Source organism: Mercenaria mercenaria, chromosome 11, assembly GCF_021730395.1.
Source record: "Mercenaria mercenaria strain notata chromosome 11, MADL_Memer_1, whole genome shotgun sequence".
Classification (NCBI taxonomy): Eukaryota; Metazoa; Mollusca; class Bivalvia; order Venerida; family Veneridae; genus Mercenaria; species Mercenaria mercenaria.
The window spans coordinates 19231520-19256893 of NC_069371.1; the positions used below are offsets into that span (position 1 = coordinate 19231520).

The 25374-nt window shown below is 34.7% G+C and overlaps 1 protein-coding gene across 3 annotated transcripts in view; it reads right to left on the reverse strand.

Annotated features, from left to right (window-relative positions):
* LOC123531661 (heparan-alpha-glucosaminide N-acetyltransferase-like) overlaps positions 1 to 23355 on the reverse strand; it is a 47874-nt gene extending 24519 nt beyond the window's left edge. Inside the window, exon 1 of one of the 3 annotated variants that reach the window (XM_053518689.1) lies at positions 23261 to 23355. The gene's annotated coding sequence lies outside the window, so the exon portion shown is untranslated. Of the gene's footprint in view, positions 1 to 490; positions 606 to 1749; positions 1879 to 23260 lie in introns of those variants that run through there. The other 2 variants (XM_045312825.2, XM_045312822.2) reach the window with 2 other exon arrangements.
* Between the last annotated feature and the right edge of the window lie 2019 nt (positions 23356 to 25374).

Here is a 25374-nt window from a genome sequence, read left to right on the forward strand (position 1 = left end):
AAAAAACATGACACTATTTCCATTATCTTTATTATCTGTAGGTCTTTCCGACGTAATGTAATTTCTTTCTAAAAAGAAAATGCGAGATGGGACATTTGTATGTCCGCTTATGTCACCTAGATAAATGTAACAATTTATTAAAACGCCCATTACCTTAATTACCATGTAAATGAACATTTTCGTTTAATGTTTTGCCTCGAGCAATTTTATTTGCCTGATGACAAGTTGAAGTTGAATAATGATTGATTCAGTAAAAAACAGATTCAGAATATTTTACTTAATCAGCTCCCATAGTTGACGCATTTTTCGGGACGCTTTTCATATAGCATTTGGAGGTTTTCTTGAAGCTTGTATGAACTCAAATCCCTAACTGTTTATGACTACGCAGCAATCACGTAAGAGAAAGGGAAAAAAGTGGCCCTTAGAACAAATGGTCTTGTTTTTACACAACATAAAAAGAAAAACTTATACAAATAACGTGGCAACTTACTGCACGTGGTCTCTTTATAGACACCATTCAAGTTCTACTGTATTTCAATTCAACTCATTATTGGAGATCGGGGCTGGTTGGGCCACGTGTGGAATGATCACTGCCTTGAAACATGCTGAAATATGTGTTTTATCGGGTTATTAAAAGCTGATCAATCGATCCTTGGTAAAAGGTCCTTGAGCAAGACTGTGTAAAAGTTACATTTTCAAACTGTGCTATAAACAATAATAGCACAGTTTTCAGGTGATGAGTCAATATGCCGGACTTACTCACTTCAAGCTGATGTAAAATGAAGGTGCCACTGAAATGGGGCTAGCTGAATTTCACGTTTTTAGTGCTCTTTTTCAGGGGTGGGGGCGTATTTTGTGATTTGCTGTTTCTGAGCGAATGTTAGTTGCAGTTAAAATGGCGATATTTGTTTACATTTTGACATACCAGAGGAAATATTTTCAGTACAAGATACAAGAAACTTCATATAACATTAGCTTAATGACAAACAGTGGTTAAGTAATAACAAACAAAAAGAAGCTGTAAGGGGGGAAAAGCACACATTAAAAGCAAACATATGTTACAGTAGATATATATTACTGACATGGTTACTCCCCCGATTAGCAAATAAGAAGGGAATAAACATACATATGATACATGCACAAAAAGAGCTAGGAGTAAAAACAAATAAAATTAGCAGTCGGGTACTGTGACGAGTATATGACAAAACCTAGTTCCCTAAGTAAAAGTACGTGTGTCCCAAACTACCGAAAGAAAGGTGTAGAATGGGGAAAAAGGGGCATACACAGTATCACACCCGCATCTGCCATCTACCATATTATCACAAAATTAAGACCAATCGGTTCATTAAAAAAGATAATGAAACATAATAAATAACTGCTGTAAAATTTTAATAATTTAATTATCAATACTCGGTTAAAAATGCAGACATCTTGTAAATAATTCGGTTTAAATTTGACTTCGCCTGGTTCCGCCAGTGGAACGGCCAGTCCACTAGCTGAGACTCAACCAGGCGAGGGAAAAAGAGCAGAAAAAATCTATGAAATGAAAAAAAAGAACAAGATGAAATTAAACAATCGATCATAAAGAAAGTCGTCTAAGCACATATACAGGGTAAATCAAGATGCGCGGGGAAAATATACTGCTGAAAGCACACATAAAAATAGCTCACAAATAAATAGGGCAACATAAAAAAAGGCCAAGCAGTGAAGACAATAATAACAACAGCTATGTGTACATGGCGCATTTACATTTGAGACCTATCCAGGTGCGGATCAGCCTGACAAAATTCTTTGTATTCTTGTGCAGTCCTTATATCTTTTGGCCGGCTGTTCCACACCCGAACGGCCTCAAACCTAAAGGGGTTCTTGGCATCCTTGATTGTCTTTACTGTTGTTGGTATATCCAGTGTGTTTTCGCATCTGAAATTGTATGAAGATGATATTGACTAAGGATCTTACATATTCTAGTGAGATGTTGTTTATCATTTTGTAAGTTTCAATAGCGATTGTTCTTATTCTGCGTAGATGAAGAGTAGTTAGTTTTACTTTGGTAAATTAGGTTTCATAAGATGATTCAGTCATTATAAACAATTCTTAAACCACGATACTGTAATTTTTCAAGCTTTTCGGTATTTGAAATACTACAGAAGTGCCACACGAGCGGACAGTAGTTAAAGTTGGACCGGATGAAACATTCAAAAATGACCAGTCTTGAATTTATTATCTACGAATTCTCAAACGATAACCCGAGTTGGTGGCCATATAAGTGTTTTGTATGACATGTATATCTTTGTTTCTGAAAAAGATATTGAAGGTACTGTGTCAGTTAAAACTGACCGAACAAATTGTAACCGTAAATGAAAGTGCGATTTCTATACAAAACGAACACTTTACAGAATGTTTATAGTTTTGGACGAGTACATTATTGAAAGTATATATGTGCTTCTTCTAATCTCTGATAAACTAGGTTAAGTTTAACTTTGTTTTATGATTACAGACTAAAATTGTAGCTTTTGCAACATACAAACTTGTAACAAGCGCGGGATGTCAGTCCTGCGCTAATAGCAAATCCTGAAATGACGCCGATATTTCAAATATATTTCATTTCTAAAACATACCATCTATGTAACTTTAAAAAAATAGTTTTAAGAGTAGGAAATAAATTTTTAAAAAAATGATTTCCGTCATAACGAGAATGAAATATTACATTTGTTATCTGCACAAGATGCTTGTCTTGTGATAATACTTCGATCAAAGCAAAAAGGAAATGATAACATTGGATATTTCTCAGGCTGGTTTCTTTCTTGATTGAGTGATTAAATTAAATTGAGCCACGCCAAGAAAACTGACATAGCGCGTTTGCGACCAGCATGGATCTAGACCAGCCTGTGCATCCATGCAGTCTGGTCAGGATCTATGTTGTTTGTCGTACAGTTAAAGTTACTCGAAATTCTTTTTTTTTTTCATGTAGAGACCACTTAATAATTAGATATGTATTATTACACATACAGCCGCCCTTCACAGGCGTCAATGAGAAGCGATTTTAAACGATTTGAAGGTGCACTTATGGAGTGGAAATATTGGCCATCTATAAAAAATCTCAGTATTTCCTAGGCATGCTTGGATCACAGGTGACAGTAATGTACCTAGAATACAGTATGGGTCCATGAGCAATAGGCACTTAAATTTGTTACAATTATAATGTTTTCTTAGGGAAAAAATGACAAAAAGTCATTTCGAAAAATGTTTTGCTCCTGTGACAATGAGTCATGAGAAAGGTAGATATGAACAGTTTGACATGTGCATTGCTTCCAGGTCCGTATTTTTTTTTTCAAAACAGTATTTCCTTATCAATGATTGGCCGCCTTTTCGGCAAAAGATTAATCTTTCAGAAAAACCTTACATCAAAACCCAGTTCCAAACCGTTTACGCATCACGAGCGAGCAACGGCGTACGAAACGATAGTGATTTCTCCATCCGAAAAAATCCTACACATTTTTCGCACCGAAGTCTCTTCACCCCCCCCCCCCCCCCCCACCCAAAAAACAAAAAAAAAAAACAAAAAAAAACAAACAAATCAAGTACACCATGTCAGTTAAAAATAGCGCTACAAGCAGTCAGAATATGCTAAATGTAAACTAACAAGACTAAAAGTAAGGTTCAAATCTACTTAATTACTTACCAGTTGTTATTTATTTGAATTTGGTAAATAATCTTCGTGAGCCATCGCTTCTCGTTTATATTCGGGTACTCTTTGGATTTTATCGCTACGTTTGAAATATGTAAACTGTCTCCGCCAATGAAAACGTTCTTTACAACCACCGTCTTGTCAACGGTAATCAGGTAGCAGGGTACACTTAGATGCGAAAATTTTGGGCACGGACGGTCTTACATGTAGCGAGTCGCAATATTGCGCTTCCCCTATGATCAAAATTAGGGTGGCCATTTTATAAATTGCGTGCATAGTTTGTGCTTTTAATCAATGGCAAGATCAGGATTCTCATACAAGAATAAAGAAAGTTATCAAAACGAAAGGTTTACACCATCCATGAAAAATAGCATGCCAAAAGCATCAATTTTGCACATCTTGAACAGCCTACAATGATCCCGCTGCAAGAACAATGTCCAATTTTATTGCATTTTCTTAATTTAATAGTCCTTACTGAACGTCAGAACATAAACGGAATGGGGGCCTATCCAGCTCGTTTTTTCACAAAATAACGAAAATGTTCCAGAGTATCAATCAACAAGCACAGAACCCTGATTTGAAATTTTCCGCGAAAAGGTGTCTCATTGATCATACAAAGCTACCAGCAGTTAGTTTTCCAACTGACATCAGAATTTTACATGTATCGGCTGTATAAATTTTCTAAAGAATTAATAATCATTATCTCTCACCTTAATTTACAGGCATCCAAAATCACGAAGTTCTGTTTATTACAAATATTGACGGGGGCCAAAATTCGAAAGTGTACCCTGCTACCTCATGGCAGGCGAAAGTAATTTCCGAAAGCGAAAAAGTTAAATAGCGAATTTGTAAGTAACAAAGTAGGATTGAACTTGATTTTCGGTCTTGTTAGTTTGTGTTTAGTCTGTTATGAACGGTGTATAACGTTATTTTAAACTGGCACTGTGTGCTTGGTGTGTTTTAGGGGGGAGACTTCGGTGCGAAAAATGTGTGGGATTTATTCGGACAGAGAAAACACTACCGTTTCGTACGCCGTTGCCCGTTCATGATGCGTAAACGGTTTGGAACTTGCCTTTGAAGTAAGGTTTTTATGAAAGGTTAATTTTTTGCCCAAAAGACGGCCAATCGTTGATAAGGAAATACTGTTTTGAAAAAAAAAACGGACCTGGAAGCAATGCACATCTCAAACTGTTCATATCTACCTTTCTCATGGCTCATTGTCACAGAAGCAAATTTTTTTTCAAAATGGCTTTTTGTCGTTTTTTTCCTAAAACAAGAGCTGTCACTGATGGTGATAAATGCCCACCGCAGCACCTTGACCTTTGACCTGGTGACCCCAAAGTCAGTAGGGGTGGTGTACTCAATAAATACTATCAGCATGTGAAGTTTGAAGGTCCTGGGTGAAGTGGTTCGCACGTAAAGTGCCTTCATGCAGAAAGTTAACGTTGGCCCCTGTGACCTTGACCTTTGCCCTGGTGACCCCAAAGTCAGTAGGGTTGGTGAACTCATAAAATACTATCAGCAGGTGAAGTTTGAAGGTCCTGGGTGAAGTGGTTCGCGAGTAAAGTGCCTTCATGCAAAAAGTTAACGTTGGCCCCTGTGACTTTGACCTTTGACCTAGTGACCCCGAAGTCAGTAGGGGTGGTGTACTCAATAAGTACTATCATCATGTGAAGTTTGAAGGTCCTGGGTGCAGTGGTTCGCGAGTAAAGTGCCTTCATGCAAAAAGTTAACGTTGACCCCTGAGACCTTGACCTTTGACCTCATTACCCCAAAATCAGTAGGAGTGGTGTACTCAGTAAGTACTATCAGCACGTGAATTTGAAGGTCCTGGGTGCAGTGGTTCGCGAGTAAAGTGCCTTCATACAAAAAGTTAACGTTTGGCCCCTGTGACCTTGACCTTTGACCTGGTGACCCCAATGTCAGTAGGGATAGTGTACTCAATAAGTACTATCAGCATGTGAAGTTTGACGGTCCTGGGTGCAGTGGTTCGCAAGTAAAAGGCCTTCATGCAAAAGTTAACGTTGGCCCCTTTGACCTTGACCTTTGACCTGGTGACCCCAAAGTCAGTAGGGGTTGTATACTCAATAAGTACTATCAGCATGTGAAGTTTGAAGGTCCTGGGTACAGTGGTTCGCGAGTAAAGTGCCTTCATGCAAAAAGTTAACGTTGTGACGAACGAACTAACTTACTAACGAACGGACGGACAGTTGAAAACTAATATGCCTCCCTTCGGGGGCATAAAAACATTATAACTGTAATAAATTTAAGTGCATATGGCTCATGGACCCATACTGTATCCTAGGTACGTTACTGCTACCTGTTGCTAGGATCGCATCAATTTTGTTGGACTATCATAGTAAACACGGGCTACCGTACTGTTACGTCAACTAGCCCCCTGTTACGTCATTCAAAATTATGTCATTTATGATGTCACTTTCAAACCGGTTGCGATAGAAGAATAATCATGGCCAGTGTGTTTTCAAAGCAGATGCATGGTTGAATGGAAATTATTTTAGAAAAGGTTATAGAGTGTCAATCTTGGAAAAACATGCATGCAGTGGCCGGGGCGGTATGCAAAGAATGCTTGTTATTACTTGAAAAATAGTGTTAACAACGCATTGTTTCATATTTACAACTGGTAGATCTACCTTACTATCATCGTGAGTGATCAAGGTGGTTGTTCTGATCATTAAAGTAAGATCGACCGACGATTCGGGAATTAACGGGAAATTTCAGTTGATAGACTTTGCCATTTTCTCGCGTTTGAAGAAAATATTTTGAGAAAAAAAATGCGTTTTTCATTCCCTGTATATGTTGTGTATATGGCAACCCATACCTGCATTTGTGACGTCATAATGAAAAGTTTTAATGGCGGACAATTCTCGAAAGTGTATCTAGCCGGTATTTAATTAATCAAAAGTATGTGAGTTTAAATCTAAGGCAAATAATCGATTTCAATATATATTTGATCAATTTAGTTTGACATGATCATTCTCATTCTTAATACTACACTTTGACTAGCCTACAAACATCGTGTTGCAGGCAAGGTGGCCGAATATTCATTTCGAATAAAAAATTCCATTTTAAACAAAGAATTGCACAAAAGATGCACCAATATAACATAATATGTAGTATGATATCAACATATAATCGAATTGAAAGACATGTTTGGTCAAGGCCATGCGCAGCATTTTTTTTTTTTCAACTAAGAAACGTCGTTTCCGTCAAACTACAAATTAAAAACAATTAATTACTACTATCGGTTCTAACTGACGTTAGAGGACTTTTTTCATCGAACGTAATAATTAATTCTAATTCTTTGTTTATAGATATAATAAATCCTCAGAGCAGTTTGTAGAGAAAGAAAACAAGAAAAGAATGGCGAGTTTCAAATAATTAAAAAAATAACATAGGTAACTAGGTACTTTAATATTATTCATGATTGAAAATAAAAAATTTAACTGCTTAAAGTCAAAATGAAGTTTCTAATTTTGGTGACAGTTTCTGCTTTTGTTTTTGAAAGACAAATAATTCTTGTATGGATATTTTATAATACATTTTTCTGAACTGTTTCTTTTCAGAGCATTAGGTTGCCTTGGTCTTGATGGCAGTTTGAAAAGGGTTGCAAGATGATGGTGCTGTTCTAAATATAACAAAGTTTAATAGGCAGTAAGGTAAGCATCTTCATGTCAAAAATATCAAATGCCAGTGGTTTTTATTTGTCTTATTTTTATTGATTTTGGTTTTATATTATTTCCATATTTCTTCCTTTATTGTATGTAATATTATGATGTATTTCTTAAGATGATTTTCTCACATTTCATTAATCTGCAAGTGGTGGGTATATCATTCATGTAGTGATATTTATAGTTACGTGATTTGTTTCTTTTCAGAGATTTTATGTTGCTTTGGTCCTATGACTTGGTGGTGTTTGAAAAATTTAAAAAAAAATGCCGAGGATATCCAATATATATTTCATAAACTTAGGTAAACTCATAGGTAAGTCGGGTCAGATTCATTGTCATATTATTTATATAAAAACTTCTTGGATTTGAAGCAATATAATTTTTACATGCTAATGATTTCTCTCTTTATTTATTACCTTGATGCCATTTTCTAACATATATGAAGGGGTTCTGCTCATTAATTAGAAAAAAAAGAAAACAAATTATCATTCATCTTTTATAATTTTAATATTGAAATGTTTCTCTTCAGATACATATTGGTTTGGTACTTGTGGTGTTTGAAAGAGTTATATCATAAAATACTGATGCTGTTCAACATATATTCCCCAGAGCTATACCCTACTACAGTAAGTGAGTCTGTACACCTACTGTATAAAATATTTGTTTTAAGGGCGCTCGCTACAGTTTCGTAATTTTTTTCTCAGAAATAGATTTTGATGAAATAATATTATGTATTGAAAAATGAAATAAAAATACTAGGTCACCAGCTTTGTTTCAATTTAATTTGCCCCTAGATATGGTGCTATTTTAAACATTTTTCAAAATTTCTGTAATCCTAAAATATGTTTCAGTAAAGTAAAATAATCAGCATAAATTTGATTATCTAAGCATTTTTATAACGGAAAACAATATCTATTTGAAACATGCTCAGAGAAATCAAAAGAACATGATTTTGTAAAGAAAGGAATACTTGTTCAGCAGACCCAAAGGCTATTTTTGCATATTTTTGTCAGTTTTAAGTTGGTACTTATGCTATTTTATCGAGTTTCACATAATAGAATTTAATCAAACTTTGCATACACTTTTGGTTATGTCTACCTAATCTAAAACAAAAAGAAAATTGATAGGTCACCATATTAGATTTCGCTTAAATCAAATTACGACGAGGTATTTCTTAATAAGCGGATTTTAAGGTGTTTCTGAAGCATTTTGATGGCATAGAACGATGAAAGTTTCCGCCCATTTTTTTAACAAAACCTATAGTTTACGAATGTACGGTACGGGATTAGAAACAGCTGTGACTCAATGCAGAGTTTGAGCGCTGGTATAAATAACAGACTCCAGTATATGTTGGATTGAAGCAATTTGAACTAAAAGTACTTTAATTGTATATACTGTGTAACCATGGTGATACTTACCCTAACCTTTATCAGTATATTATATATTTTGTACATTAAATGCATATGAACATACAATAATTTGCGAATTTTTGCCGTACGCGACATTAGATAATCACTTCCGGGCATGCGCAGAAGACCGCACCAACTCTGCAGTGACACAACCAAATTGGCACGGTGTTGGGGTAAATACCGACCCGTCCGGAAAAACTGTAGCGAGTGCCTTTAAAGATCTCTGCTTTACTATTTTTATAGTTCTTGTTCTGATTTGAACACATTTGGTAGAGCAGTTTGTCTTTAAAGTTTGATTTTGCAAATTAAAATAAAAAGTAATCATATAAATACATATAAAGATTTAAGTAAAAGCTTACCATCAAATTACCAGTTTTCAAACCTCTAGGAACTTTGTGGAAGTTACTTTTAATTAATTAAATTTACAGGCTATGATGAAACTGTTACCAAGTCAAGTAATGTCTTGGACATTTAAAATTAATGAATTATTTAATAAAGCAATATATGGCGACAGATTCAATAACCTGTTTCCAAACCACTTGCAGAAATGCATGTAATAATTGTTGTTTTAACAATGTTAAAGCCTTTTAAGTGTCTGAACTTTTAAGTTAAGGCATATTTTGATATTTATCTCCTTTATACTTTGTCTTTTACTCAAATCTAGATGAAATAAGGAATGACAGAAAATTTAATAATAAAGTCTGAAAACTATTATCTTGAAGTGGTACTTTAATTAGGACATGTATCCAAACACTTCAGAAACATATTTTTGTGACCAGTTCTATACTTTAGATATATTTCTATTATGAAAATCATTAAAATAACATTAAGTCATTATTTCATCAGAGTACCCATACCTTTCTACAGTTTATTACTTAGCTAGAAATAATTATAGCTAAACATATGTGCATTTGATTTGGTCTACCACTTCAAAAGGTATTCCAGACAGAATTTGATATGGTAATAATTTAATTAGTAAGTGCTAATTTATATCAGAAAGTTATAAGCCACTGGAGTAGACAAGTACTGGTCAGGTTTTAATGTATGCATGTGTGATATGATTGGTTGAAATATGAGGTATGTTAGATGTGACTGGTTGAAGTATGAAGAGGGCATGATTGAATAGGTTACAGAGTTTGGAAAGAAAGTTGAAAGAAGTCAGTTTTGGAGTTTAAGTTAGAATTTGGGTTTCGTTTTAGGCACCACAGTCAAAATTGCTATTTTAATATTTTAGGCAAATAATACTTTGGAAACTTTAGAGAATGATATTATGTACTGAGAATTGATATGAATTGTATTATTGAAGAGATAAATTACATAAAATGGAATAAAAGAATATTAGAACTCTACCACTTGTTTAATAATAGCTAATTTCCCCAAGGAAAATGGAGCCCGGTTATATTTCATCAAACAAAACAAAATCAAAATAGCATTACTACTGGTATTTACAAATCTTGAAGATATTATTTGAATGGGGAACATTAGTCAGTTACTTCCCCTGATTATGTCCAAGAAGTAGATTGGTCCTTCCTCGGTTTTTATCGTTGACTTCTTTTTAATTTTCAAAAGCAATATCTATACTGAATTTCATTGGATTGGAAAATGATTAAAGACAGGTTTTCTTTTAGTGGCCCTTTGTTAAATTTAGGTTGGATTAATCATTTTATTTAGAAACCTACTCATAAAAAGCATATTTATTTTGACCAACCGCAACATCTTGGATAAAGGTTATAACGAAAAGTCAGAGGAATCCAACTGAAAGGGACCAATGTAATATTTGGTTATCCTTGCGCTTTATCATACAACTTTTCAAGGGAAGTAACAAGCTAATGTTCCTCATTGTTTAAGAATGATAAGAAACCACTAAACTGGAGTTGTAAAGCCTTTCTTTTCAGTCATATTGTTTGCGTTTTTGGTCATACATGTATTTACTTAAATGAAATTGACAAATACGTTTTTGATAATGTCAAATAACTTATGAATGACTTTGAAGAGGAGACTGTAAGTAATCTCCTCCAAGAAATATTTTGCTTTACATAAAATAGAAATTTTATGCTAAGGATACAAGATATTTGTGGAGCATATGAAATTTTTTTTTTGAGATCACCTTGAATTTATTTAAATATAATATATTTGTTTTTCATGCATTTTTGATTTTGAATGATGTAGCAGGTACCTTGTATATCAAGAACCTGCAAGTGTCAGTGATGATAGTGTATACGTTTAGGGTTTGAAAACAGGTGGGGTTTGAAAATGGGAACTTTAAAACAATAACCTTTAGATGGCTGGTGGCAAGGGACCAGTGCAGACCAAGGAAAAGAAATGCATAAAGGGGCCACACTTCCGGACAGTTAAACGCCCACCATTTTCAAAGAACTGATACATATGTTTGTTTTGTTGCATCGCAATAATGTACAAGTGTTGAAATTCAACATAACTAGGTGGAATTCAGTTTTCAGCAATTGTTATTATTTTTTAACAAATGGCATTCATTTTCAAAGGGGGTCAAATTTTTCAGAATATTTTAAATATACGTCGTTAAAATGGACAGTTAAAATGGTCAGGCAAAATATTGGTAAAGGATGGTCTCTAATCTTAAACAATTGGTGGTCTTTGACCTTAAACAATTGGTGGTGTGTTACCTTAAAATAGTGGTGGTGGTCTGTGAACTTAAAAAAAATTGGTGGTCTGTGACTTTAGAAATTTAGTCGTCTATGACCTTAAACAATTGGTGGTCTGTGACATAAAAATTTGGTTGTCTATGACCTTTGAAAATTGGTAGTCTGTGACTTTCGAAAATTGGTGGTCTGTGATCTTTGAAAATTGGTGGTCTATAACCTTAGAAAATTTGTGGTCTGTGACCTTAAAAAATTGGTGGTATATAACATTAGAAAATTGGTGGTCTATGACCTTAGAAAATTGGTGGTCTATGACCTTAGAAAATTGGTGGTCTATGGCCTTAAAAATTGGTGGTATGTGACCTTTGAAAATTGGTGGTCTGTGACCTTAAAAAATTATGGTCTGTGACCTTTAAATATTGGTGGTAGGTGACCTTTGAAAAATGTTGGTCTGTAACCTTAGAAAATGATGGTCTGTGACCTTTGAAAATTTGTGGTCTGTAACCTTAGAAGATTTGTGGTCTGTGACCGAAAATTGAAGGTCTGTGACCTTGGAAAATTGGTGGTCTGTGACCTTAAAAACATGGTGGTCTATAATCTACGAAAATTGGTGGACCTTAGATAATTATGGTCTGTAACCTTTGAAAATTGGTAGTCTTCGACCTTCGAAAATCGGTGGTCTGTAGTCTATAAAAATTGGTGGTCTCTGACCTTAGAAAATTGGTGGTTTATGACCTTAAAAAATTGGTGGTCTGTGACCTTACAGAATTGATGGTATGTGACCTTTGAAAATTGGTGGTCTGTCACCTTAGAAAATTATTGTCTGTGACCTTTGAAAGTTGGTAGTCTGTGACCTTCGAAACTTGATGGTCTGTAAACTACAAAAATTGGTGGTCTGTAACCTTAGACAACTATGGTCTGTAACCTTTGAAAATTGGTAGTCTGTGACCTTAGAAAATTGGTGGTCTCTGAACGTTAAAAAAATTGGGTGGTCTGTCACATTAGAAAATTTGTCGTCTGTGAACTTTGAAAATTGGTGGTCTGTAACCTTAGAAAATGATGGTCTGTGACCTTTGAAAAATTGTGGTCTGTAACCTTAGAAGATTGGTGGTCTGTGACCTTTGAATATTGGTGGACTATAACCTTAGAAAATTGGTGGTCTGTGACCTTTGAAAATTGGTGGTCTCTGACCTTAAAAAATTAGTGGTATGTAACATTAGAAAATTGGTGGTCTATGACCTAAGAAAATTGGTGGTCTATGACCTTAAAAAATGGTGGTCTGTTACCTTTGAAAATTGGTGGTCCATCACCTTATAAAATTGGTGGTCTGTGACCTTAGAAAATTGGTGTTCTGTCACCTTAGAAAATTGATGGTCTGTGACCTTTGAAAAATGGGGGTTCATCACCTTATAAAATTGGTGGTCTATCACCTTAGAAAATTGGTGGTCTGTAACCTTAGGAAATTGGTGGTCTGTGACCTTTGAAAATTGGTGGTCTGTGACCTTAAAAAATTAGTGGTATGTAACATTAGAAAATTGGTGGTCTATGACCTTAGAAAATTGGTGGTCTATGACCTTAAAAAATGGTGGTCTGTTACCTTTGAAAATTGGTGGTCCATCACCTTATAAAATTGGTGGTCTGTGACCTTAGAAAATTGGTGTTCTGTCACCTTAGAAAATTGATGGTCTGTGACCTTTGAAAAATGGGGGTTCATCACCTTATAAAATTGGTGGTCTATCACCTTAGAAAATTGGTGGTCTGTAACCTTAGAAAATTGGTAGTATATGGCCTTAGAAAATTGGTAGTCTATCACCTTAGAAAATTGGTGGTCTGTGACCTTAGAAAACTGATGGTCTGTGACCATAAAACAAGAGGGCCAAGATGGCCCTAGGTCGCTCACCTGAGAAACACACCATAATACACCATAACAGTGTAAACATAGACCTCGTGATTGCATGGAAAAAATATTCACCTTAGGAAATTTGTGGTCTGTAACCTTAGAAAATGGTGTGTCACCTTAGAAACTTGGTGGTCTGTGACTTTTTAAAATTGATGGTCTATGACCTTAAAAAATTGATGATCTGTCTTAGAAAATTGGTGGTCTGTGACCTGGTGGTCTGTCACCTTAGAAAATTGGTGGTCTATAAACTAAGAACATTGGTGGTCTGTGACGATTAAAAAATTGGGTGGTGTGTCACCTGAAAAAATTGGTGGTCTGGGACCTTTGAAAATTGGTGGTCTATCAGCTAAGAAAATTGGTGGTCTGTGACCTAAGCAAATTGGTGGACTATGACCTTGGAAAATTAGTGGCCTGTGACCTTTGAAAATTAGTGGTCTGTGACCTTAAAAAACAGTAGTCTATCACCTTAGAAAATTGGAGGTCTGTGACCTTAGAAAATTGGTGGTCTATCACCTTAGAAAATTGTTGGTCTCTGACCTTAAAAAATTGGTGGTATGTAACCTGAGAAAATTGGTGGTCTATGACTTTAGAAAATTGGTGGTCTGTGACCTTGAAAAAATGGTGGTCTATCACCTTAGAAAATTGGTAGTCTATCACCTTAAAAAATTGGGGGTCTGAGACCTTAGAAAATTGGTAGTCTGTGACCTTAAAAAAATTGGTGGTATGTAATCTTAGAAAATTGGTGGTCTACGACTTTAGAAAATTGGTTGTATGTGACCTTAAAAAGAATGGTGGTCTATCACCTTAGAAAATTGGTGGCCTGTGACCTTAAAAAATGGTAGTCTATCACCTTAGAAAATAGGGGGTCTGTGACCTTAGGAAATTGTTGGCCTGTGACCTTAAAAAATGGAAGTCTATCATCTTAGAAAATTGGGGGTTTGTGACCTTAGAAAATTGGTAGTCTGTGACCTTAAAAATTTGGTGGTATGAAACCTTAGAAAATTGGTGGTCTATGACTTTAGAAAATTGGTGGTCTGTGACCTTAAAAAGATTGGTGGTCTATCACCTTAGAAAATTGGTGGCCTGTGACCTTAAAAAAATTGGTAGTCTATCACCTTAGAAAATTGGGGGTCTGTGACCTTAGAAAATTGATAGTCTGTGACCTTAAAAAAACTGATGATATATAACCTTAGAATATTGGTGGTCTGTGACCTTAATAAAATGGGTGGTCTGTTACCTTAAAAAATTGGTGGTCTATCACCTTAGAAAATTGGTGGTCTGTGACCTTAAAATAATTGGTAGTCTATCACCTTAGAAAATTGGTGGTCTGTGACCTTAGAAAACTGATGGTCTGTGACCATAAAACAAGAGGGCCAAGATGGCCCTAGGTCGCTCACCTGAGAAACACACCATAATACACCATAACAGTGTAAACATAGACCTCGTGATTGCATGGAAAAAAATATTCTGACCAAGTATCATTAAAATTGGAGCAAACAAGTATTTCTTTTATTTGACTTAGTGACCTAGTTTTTGACCCCAGATGACCCATATTCAAACTTGACCTAGATTTCATCAAGGAAATCACTCTGACCAAATTTCATAAAGATCAATTGAAAAATACAGCCTCTATTGCATACACAAGGTTTTTCTTTGATTTGACCTAGTGAGCTAGTTTTTGGCCACAGATGACCAATAACCAAACTCTGCCTAGATTTTATCAAGGCAATAATTCTGACCAAATTTCATAAAGATCAATTGAAAAATACAGCCTCTATTGCATACACAACGTTTTTCTTTGATATGACCCAGTGACCTAGTTTTTAACCCCAGATGACCCATTTTCGAACTCGGCCTAGATTATCATTCTGACCAAAATTCATGAAGATTACTTGAAAAATACAGCATCTATCGCATACACAAAGTTTTTCTTTGATTTGACCTAGTGACCTAGTTTTTGACCCAAGATGACCCATTTTCGAACTCTGCCTAGATTTCACCAGGGTAATCATTCTGACCAAAATTCATGAAGATTAATTGAAAAATACAGCCTCTATTGCATACAGAAGGTTTTTCTTTGATTTGACCTAGTGACCTAATTTTGATCCAAGATGACCCATATTCAAACTTGACCAAGATTTTATCAAGGCAATCATTCTGACTGAATTTCATGAAGATCAACTGAAAAATATAGCCTCTATCGCAAACACAAGGCTTTCTTTGATTTGACCTAGTGACCTAGTTTTTGACCCCAGATGACCCATTTTCGAAGTTGGCCTAGACTTTATCAAGGCAATCATTCTGACTGAATTTCATGAAGATCAATTGAAAAATATAGCCTCTATAGCATACACAAGGCTTTCTTTGATTTGACTTAGTGACCTACTTTTTGACCCCAGATGACCCATATTCGAAGCTGACCTAGATTTTATCAAGGCAATAATTCTGACCAAATTTCATAAAGATCAATTGAAAAATACAGCCTATATTGCATACACAACGTTTTTCTTTAATTTGACCCAGTGACTTAGTTTTTGACCCCAGATGACCCATTTCTGAACTCGGCCTAGATTTGATCAAGGTTATCATTCTGACCAAAATTCATGAAGATTACTTGAAAAATACAGCATCTATCGCATACACAAAGTTTTTCTTTGATTTGACCTAGTGACCTAGTTTTTGACCCAAGATGACCCATTTTCGAACTCGGTCTAGATTTCATCAAGGTAATCATTCTGACCAAAATTCATGAAGATTAATTGAAAAATACAGCCTCTATCGCATACACAAGGTTTTTCTTTGATTTGACCTAGTGACCTAGTTTTTGACCCCAGATGACCCATTTTCGAAGTCCGCCTAGATTTCATCAAGGTGATCATTCTGACCAAACTTCATGAAGATCAGTTTAAAAATACAGCCTCTATCTCATACACAAGCGAAATGTTGACGGACAGACAGACAGTGTGTGAGCTTTGAAAATTGGTGATCTGTAACCTTAGAAAATTATGGTCTGTGACCTTTGAAAATTGGTAGTCTGTGACCTTCGAAAATTGGTAGTCTGTAACATATGAAAATTGGTGGTCTGTAAACTTAGAAAATTGGTGGTCTATGACCTGAAGAACTTGGTGGTTTGTGAGCTTTGAAAATTGGTGGTTTGTGGCCTCAGAAAATTGGTGGTCTGTGGCCTTAGAAAATTGGTGGTCTGTCACATTTGAAAATCGGTTGTATGTGACCTTAGAAAATTGGTGGTCTATCACATTTGTAAATTGGTGGTTTGTCTCCTTTGAAAAGTGGTGGTCTATCACCTTAGAAAATTGGTGAGCTGTGACTTTAGGAAATTGGTGGTCTATGACCTAAGAAAATTGGTGGTGTGTGACCTTAGAAAATTAGTGGTTTGTCTCCTTTGAAAAATGGTGATCAATCACCTTAGAAAATTGGTGAGCTGTGACCTTAGGAAATTGGTGGTCTATGACCTTAGAAAATTGGTGGTCTGTGACCTTAGAAAATTGGTGGTATGTGACCTTTGAAAATCGGTGGTCCATCACCATATAAAATTGCTGGTCTATCACCTTAGAAAATTGGTGGTCTGTGACCTTTGAAAATTGGTGGTCTATCACCTTAGAATATTGGTGGTCTGTATCCTTTGAAAACTGGTGGTCCATCACCATATAAAATTGGTGGTAGTCTATCACCTTAGAAAATTGGTTGTAGGTGACCTTAAAAAAATTGATAGTCTATCACCTTAGAAAATTGGGGGTCTGTGAACTTAGAAAACTGATGGTCTTTGACCATAAAAAAATTGGTGGTATGTAACCTTAGAAAATTGGTAGTCTATGACCTTTGAAAATTGGTGGTCTATCAACTTAAGAAATTGGTGGTCTATCACCTTTGTAAATTGGTGGTTTGTCTCCTTTGAAAATTGGTGGTCTGTGACCTTTGAAAATTTGTGGTCCATCACCATATAGAATTGGTGGTCTATCACCTTAGAAAAATGATGGTATGTGACCTTTGAAAATTGGTGGTCTGTGACCTTTGAAAATTGGTGGTCCATCATCATATAAAATTGGTGGTGGTCTATCACCTTAGAAAATTATGGTCTGTGACCTTTGAGAATTGGTAGTCTGTGACCTTAGAAAATTGGTGGTCTGTGAACGTCAAAAAAATTTGGTGGTCTGTCACCTTAGAAAATTTGTGGTCTGTGACCTTTGAAAATTGGTGGTCTGTAAACTATGAAAATTGGTGGTCTGTAACCTTAGAAAATGGTTGGTGTGTCACCTTAGAAAATTGGTGGTCTGAGAACGTTAAAAAAATTGGGTGGTCTGTCACCTTAGAAAAATTTGTGATCTGTGACCTTTGAAAATTGGTGGTTTATCAACTAGGAAAATTGGTGGTCTGTGACCTTAGGAAATTGGAGGACTATGACCTTACAAAATTGGTGGTATGTGACGTTAAAAAAATTGTGGTCTGTAACCTATGAAAATTGGTGGTCTGTAATCTTAGAAAATGTTTGGTGTGTCATCTTAGAAAATTGGTGGTCTGTGACCTTTGAAAATTGATGGTCTATGACCTTAAAAATTGATGATCTGCCACCTTAGAAAATTGGTGATCTGTCACCTTAGAAAATTGGTGGTCTATAAACTAAGAAAATCGGTGGTCTGAGACGTTAAAAAAATTGGGTGGTGTGTCACCTTAGAAAATTGGTGATCTATGACCTTAGGAAATTGGTGGTCTATGACCTTAGAAAACTGGTGCTCTGTGACCTTAGAAAATTTGTGGTCTGTGACCTTTGAAAATTGGTGGTCCATCACCTTATAAAATTGGTGGTCTATCACCTTAAAAAATTGGTGGTCTGTGACCTTAGAAAATTGGTGGTCTATTTAGTCTGTTTAAGTAATAAACTTTGCCTTATTCCATTTATTAAAGTGAAAGCCCCCCACCCCCCTTCCCAGAATTGCCCTTTTTATTGCCAGCACCCTGCCCTGTTTTAATCCTAGCTGGAACACTGTATCATATTTTAAACCAATAGTCTGTGAACATTTTGTGCGGTCCCAAAATAAACAAATTCATCAAATTCTAAGGCTTTCATATTTATGAGGACCTTATTAACACCAACATTTAACAGCTACATTTCATCACTTTTCTTCTTGTAGTTATATAACCTTAAATATAATTATCAAATGATTCATTTAGTGATCCGACAGGTTTTTGATCTTTTTACAGTACTGAGTAGAATATTTAGATACTTTATAAAAGAAAATCCGTCATAGCGATATAATGTATATCTGCCATTTTGGAGAAAGCTTGTATCAGCCGAACTGACAAACAATCTAGATATAATTTTCACGGTTTGTGGACTCACGATGATAAAACAGATTTTTAAACCATACATAGCTGTTCATAATAGATACAGTTACATTAACAGTTAAAAGTAACTTTTCTTTTAATCTGACTGAAATTCATTAAGAGACCATTACATTAAGAGACCACGTCTTAGCAGTCCCTTGGGTGGTCTCTTAATACAATGTCAACTTATTATTTTGATGATGATTAAGATACATTTAAGTTTCAAGTCATTATCATATATTGTACTAAAGATATATCCAGAAAGCAAAGATTGTCAAAAACATTAAGTATGAAAGGGACATAATATTGTCAAAATTACTATAAGGATTATGGTAATTGTAAAGATTTTTTTTTTATTTTCAAGTCGTTATCTTTTTAAGTACCAAAGATAATAATAATAATGATATGTCTGTAAACGAAGCTTTCGAGAAAAAAAAATGACATGAAAAACATTCAAGGTATAACAACTTTGTGACCTCGGCCTTGAGTATAATGGGCCCAGTCCCTTCACATGCTTTGTTTGTATGCTGGACAATGTTTATGTGAAGTTACAGTAAGATATTAGCAATAGTAACAAAGATATGACAACAAAACAAAGATTGCCGAAAAACTTACACCAAGAAAGGACACACCATTTGCAACCACCACCTTGCCGGGCGAATAGAATAGCAACCCTATTCTCCAAATAGTGGAGCTAAAAACCTTTAGTTTCATCATACCCTGCGGGGAGGCCTTCGAGCTCGGATAAAAAATCAATCATAATTTATCAACATTATTTAATGAGAATGTTAGAATGAATATTATAATCAATCTTCTGATTCGCTGTGGTTTAACTTTCTGAAGACTAGATGTTTAACCATTAAGGCTAATGTCCAATGTCTGCAGCTCTCAAATACGGAAATATCTTACACCCTAGCCTTATACCGACAACTTTAGACAGCATCAAGAAGAACCTTTTGAGCAATCTGACAAAGTTAACAAAATCTCTATGTACCCTTGCTCCGTTAGGGACCCCTGTGGGATTTCTGTTTATTCTAACTTCAAATAATCAGTTCATAGATGAAAAGCTGACATGTCATGCTAAAGCCCAGGTATTTTCAAATCATTAGCAAATGCAGAAAATTGACTCCCCAGTAGCAAAAAACAACTAACGATCTGGAAAACATAAAAAAACAGCACGCGATCTGAAAAACAACAGAAAACAACAGTATTAGTTTTAAAGATGATACTAACCAAATGAAAATATCTGAAAAAAAAAACAACAAGATAAAACTACACCATATGAGATTTAAAGATGATACAAATCTAATGAAAAATAGAAAACCGTGATCTGAAAAACAACAGAAAACAACATGTGATCTGAAAAACAACAGAAAACAACAGCATTAGTTTTAAAGATGATACTTACCTAATGAAAAATACAGAAAACCGTGATCTGAAAAACAACAGGAAACAAAACGCGATGTGAAAAACAACAGAAAACAACAGCATAAGTTTTGGAAGACAATACTTACCTAATGAAACTAGAACTGTCACAGGAGTGACTCATACCCCCACCATACGGTCTTGTCACAGAAGAATGGCAACCATAAGGAATCTTAAAAATACTTTGGAGTACTTCATCCTGGGCTTCCACATATAAGTAATACTAGTATAATACTAGTATAGTAATACAAGTAAATATATTAAATCTCTAATATTAGAGATACACTAAAAGTGAATACAAAAAAGGGTCTTACCGACCCATGTTACCACAGAAAAATGTTTTTACTTTCTACATAGGACTTATAATAAAAAAGACTTTAAAGTTAGAAAAATACCTAAAATACTGAAAATCTAAAAATTGGATTTCTAAAAATAGACTAATTCCTGGAATTTAAGGGGAAGAAACTCAGTACAAAAGTTAAAAAAAGGTTACTTCCCTTTGGCTCTAAGCCAATCAGAATGAGATATAGTGAAAATACATCAAAATTAACCTTAAATTCTAGGTAAAAGGAGAAACAATTCAAGAAAAATTAGTGTCAGAGTTATGCACCTTGTGTCACATGATGTGGGTGATGAGGTGGAACATCTATTTAAGTCTGGATCGAATCCATTCAGTAGTAACTGAGATATAGTGAAAATACATCAAAATTCTAAGTAAAAAGGGGCATAATTCATGAAAAATTGGTGTCAGAGTTATGCACCTTGTGTCACATGATGTGGGTGATGAGGTGGAACATCTATTTTAAGTTTGAATCAAATCCATTTTGTAATAATTGAGATATAGTGAAAATACATCAAAATCAACCTTAAATTCTAAGTAAAAGGGGACATAATTCATGAAAACTTGGTGTCAGAGTTATGCCCCTTGTGTCACATGATGTAGGCACATGATGTGGGTGATGAGGTGGAACATCTATTTTAAGTTTGAATCAAATCCATTTAGTAATAACTGAGATATAGTGAAAATACAACAAAATTAACCTTAAATTCTAAGTAAAAGGGGACATAATTCATGAAAACTTGGTGTCAAGAGTTATGCACCTTGTGTCACATGATGTGGGTGATAAGGTGGAACATGTATTTTTAGTTTGAATCAAATCCATTTGGTAATAACTGAGATAATAGATTTCGGGACGCGACAGGACGGGACGCGACGGGACGCGACAAAACTGCCTCCTATATACCCCCCTCAAACATGTTTGGTGGGGGTATAAATATCTAAAAAACAAAAAGATAAAACAACAGCATTAGTTTTAAAGATGATACTTATTTCAATAAAAATACAGAAATCCATGATCTGAAAAAGAACAGAAAACAACGTGATGTGAAAAACAACAGCATTAGTTTTGAAGATGATATTTACCAAAAGAAAATATCGGAAAAACAACAAGATAAAACAATAGCATTAGTTCTAAAGATGATACTTATCTAATGAAAAACACAGAAAACCACCATCTTAAAAACAACAGAAAGCACCACGCGATCTGAAAAACAACAGAAAACAACAGCATTAGTTTAAAGATGATACTTCCGGAATGAAAAAGATTGAAGACCGAGACCTAAAAAACAACAGAAAACAGCACTAGTTTTAAAGGTGATACATACATAATGAAATAACAAGATAAAACAACAAGATAAAACAACAGCATTAGTTTTAAAGATGATAGTTTTAATGAAAAATACAGAAATACGCAATCAAAAACAACAGAAAACAACACGCGATCCGACAAACAACAGAAAACTGCATTAGATTTAAAGTCGATACATACATAATGAAAATATTGGAAAAAACAACAAGATAAAACAACAGCATTAGTTTTAAATATGATAGTTACTTAATGAAAAATACAGAAATACGCAATCAAAAACAACAGAAAATAACACGCAATCTGAAAAACAACAGAAAACTGCATTAGTTTTAAAGATGATACATACATTATGAAATTTCGGAAAAAAACAACAAGATAAAACAACAGCATTAGTTTTAAAGATGATAGTTTCTTAATAAAAATACAGAAATACGCGAGCAAAAAAAACAACAGAAAACAACATGCAATCTTAAAAACAAGAGAAAACTGCACAAGTTGTAAAGATGATACATACTTAATAAAAGTATAGGAAAAACAACAAGATAAAACAACAGCATTAGTTTTAAACATCATAGTTACTAAATGAAAAATACAGAAATCTGCGGTCAAAAAAACAACAGAAAACAACACGCAATCTGAAAAACAACAGAAAACTGCATTAGTTTTAAAGATGATACATACATACATGAAAATATCGGAAAAACAACAAGATAAAACAACAGCATTAGTTTTAAATATGATAGTTTCTTGATAAAAAATACAGAAATACGTATGTGAACAAAAAAACAACAGAAAACAACATGCAATCTGAAAAACAACAGAAAACTGCATTAGTTTTAAACATGATACATACATAATGAAAGTATAGGAAAAACAACAAGATAAAACAACAGCATTAGTTTTAAATATCATAGTTACTAAATGAAAAATACAGAAATACGCGATCAAAAAAAACAACACAAAACAACACGCGATCTGAAAAAACAACAGAAAACTGCATTAGTTTTAAAGATGATAGATATGGAAAATATCGGAAAAACAACAAGATAAAACAACATTTGTTTTAAAGATGATACTTATCTAATTAAAAACAAAAGAAAACAACAGCACTGGTTTTAAAAATGAACAAGCTGAAAAAATTGTTTCTTGTCCAATAATGAAAAAAAAGCTCAAGAGGCAAGGTGTGCAAATCCCTTTCAGTTTCTTCTGGATATTTTTCTCTTTTTTTGAGAAATAAAATTTGCAATATAAAATGTTGATATATTAAGTACTTTGAAATTCAAACTCAACACAATCATTGTTTCACACTGCCAAATTTGAAGAAACTGCTTTAGACTTGGAAACAAGTCATAAGTACGATGAACATACGGATACATATGTATCAAATGAAAAATACTGAAAACGACAATCTAATAAAACAACAGAAAACAACACGCGATCTGGAAAACAACAGAAAACTGTACATTTTAAAGATGATACATACATAATGAAAATATTGGAAAAACAACAAGATAAAACCTGAGACCTGTCATTCCTTACCTGAGATTTAACGTTGTAGCATTCCTATTCAGGGTAGTTTCAAGAATATTCATAAAAGTTACAATACTTCCACACAGCAGATGTAGACTGTAACATCGGCTTCCAACTGAAAATAAAGGCATAAAGTTAAAAATACTTCCACAGAGCAGACATAGACTGTTACATCTCCTTCTGACTGAAAATTAAATCACAAAGTTAACAAGACTTCCACACAGCGGGTGTGAACAGTAACATCTGCTTCCAACTGGAAATAAAATCACAAAGTTACAAGACTTCCACACAGCGGATGTGAACAGTAACATCTGCTTCCGACTGGAAATAAAATCACAAAGTTAACAATGATGTAGGCTTAACATCTGCTTCTGACTGAAATAAATCATAAATTTAACAATACTTCCACACAGTAGATGTAGACTGTAATTTACTTCAACTGAAAATAAAATCACAAAGAAAACTATCTTTCATATAGCAAACATAGACAATCTACAGTGAGTTCAAATTTGTTGTGAGCTTCCATCTACAGACAGTTGCAATCTAAAGTGAGCTGCAATCTACAGTGAGCTATGATCTACAGGGAGCTACGAGCTACAATCTACAGTGAGTTAAATCTTAAATGAGATACACTCAATAGGGAGCTACAAATTACATCTACGAGCAACAGGAAGCTTACAGAGAGCTATGAGTTACATCTACAGTAAGCTATGAGTTACATCTACAGTGAGCTACCAGCTGCAATCTACAGACAGCTAAGAGTTACATCTACATTGAGCTATGAGTAACATCTACAGTGAGCTACGAGCTACAGGAGGCTACATTCTACAGTGAGCAACAATTACATCTACAGTAAGCTATGAGCTACAGGGAGCTTAAATTTACATAGTGCTACGAGTTACATCTACAGTGAGCTACGTGTTACATCTTGTGTAACAGTGAGTTACTAGCTACAACCTACAGAGAGCAACAATCTACAGTGAACTGCAGGGAGCTACAATGTACAGTGAGCTATGAGCTACATTTACAGAGCTACAATCTACAGGGAGCTACAATCTACAGTGAGTTCTTATTTGCTATGAGGTTCAATTTACAGTGTGCTTCAATTTACAATGAGTTACAATCTACTATGATTTACAATGTACAGTGAGTTACAATCTATAGTTAGCCACAATCCCCAGTGAGTCTCAATCTACACTAACCTGCATCAGCTTGATCTATTCTAGAGTAAGTCTGCATCAAATCTGTTTTCTCCTGTTCAAAGTATGATAACCCAGTGTTAGGTCTGAAACAAAGAGAAATGAAAACACTTCAAATTATCTTTACAGTTTTTAGTTATTTACAAGCTGCATCAAAATTAAGATTCCCTAAAATAACTCTGGAAAAATATCACTTCTGGTACCTGGGACAACTGTATCTTAGGGGCACTTCAGAGTGATAATGATGTACAGAAGACACACTGCCAAATAAACATTCAGTCATCACATGTGCAGTTAAACCTACAAATTATGACAATTTTGGGAGAGTCAAAAGGGAGATTTTATAATTTTTATACAGGTTAAAATACAATGCAATATTTAACCCAAAATGGTCTCTGTTAAAAATGGTATTCACCACAGACTTGGTAAGTATATCAAAGTCAGAATTCCTTTGAATTCCTACCGATTCATAAAACTAATTAACCCATAAGAGATTAAGAGATTCAAGTATGCAAAACAATAATTAAAAAATTTACATCTTGCCTAAAATCATGGTTGTTAATAAAACCCGGCCCAGCCCGGCCTGGCCCAAACCACGGAAATAGCCGATTCCGATTGTACGGAAACCACCGGAAACTTATGGACGTAAGGCTAATATAATTACGAATGGTGATAGCGTCATCTTAATCAAGGCAAATTTATGTATATTTTATTTCATTATTACAAAAGTAGAAGCAAAGTATTTAATATTGATGGTAAGTATTGCACTTGACACTCAATCAAAGAAGTAATACGTTCGGCAGTCGATGTGTCATTTTGTGTACCGGACAGACACGAGAAAGCAGTTTGCAGGATACTTTCAACAGAACTGGACAGGCTAGTTAATGGTACGTTGTTAATTCACACCTAACGATGTGACACTAG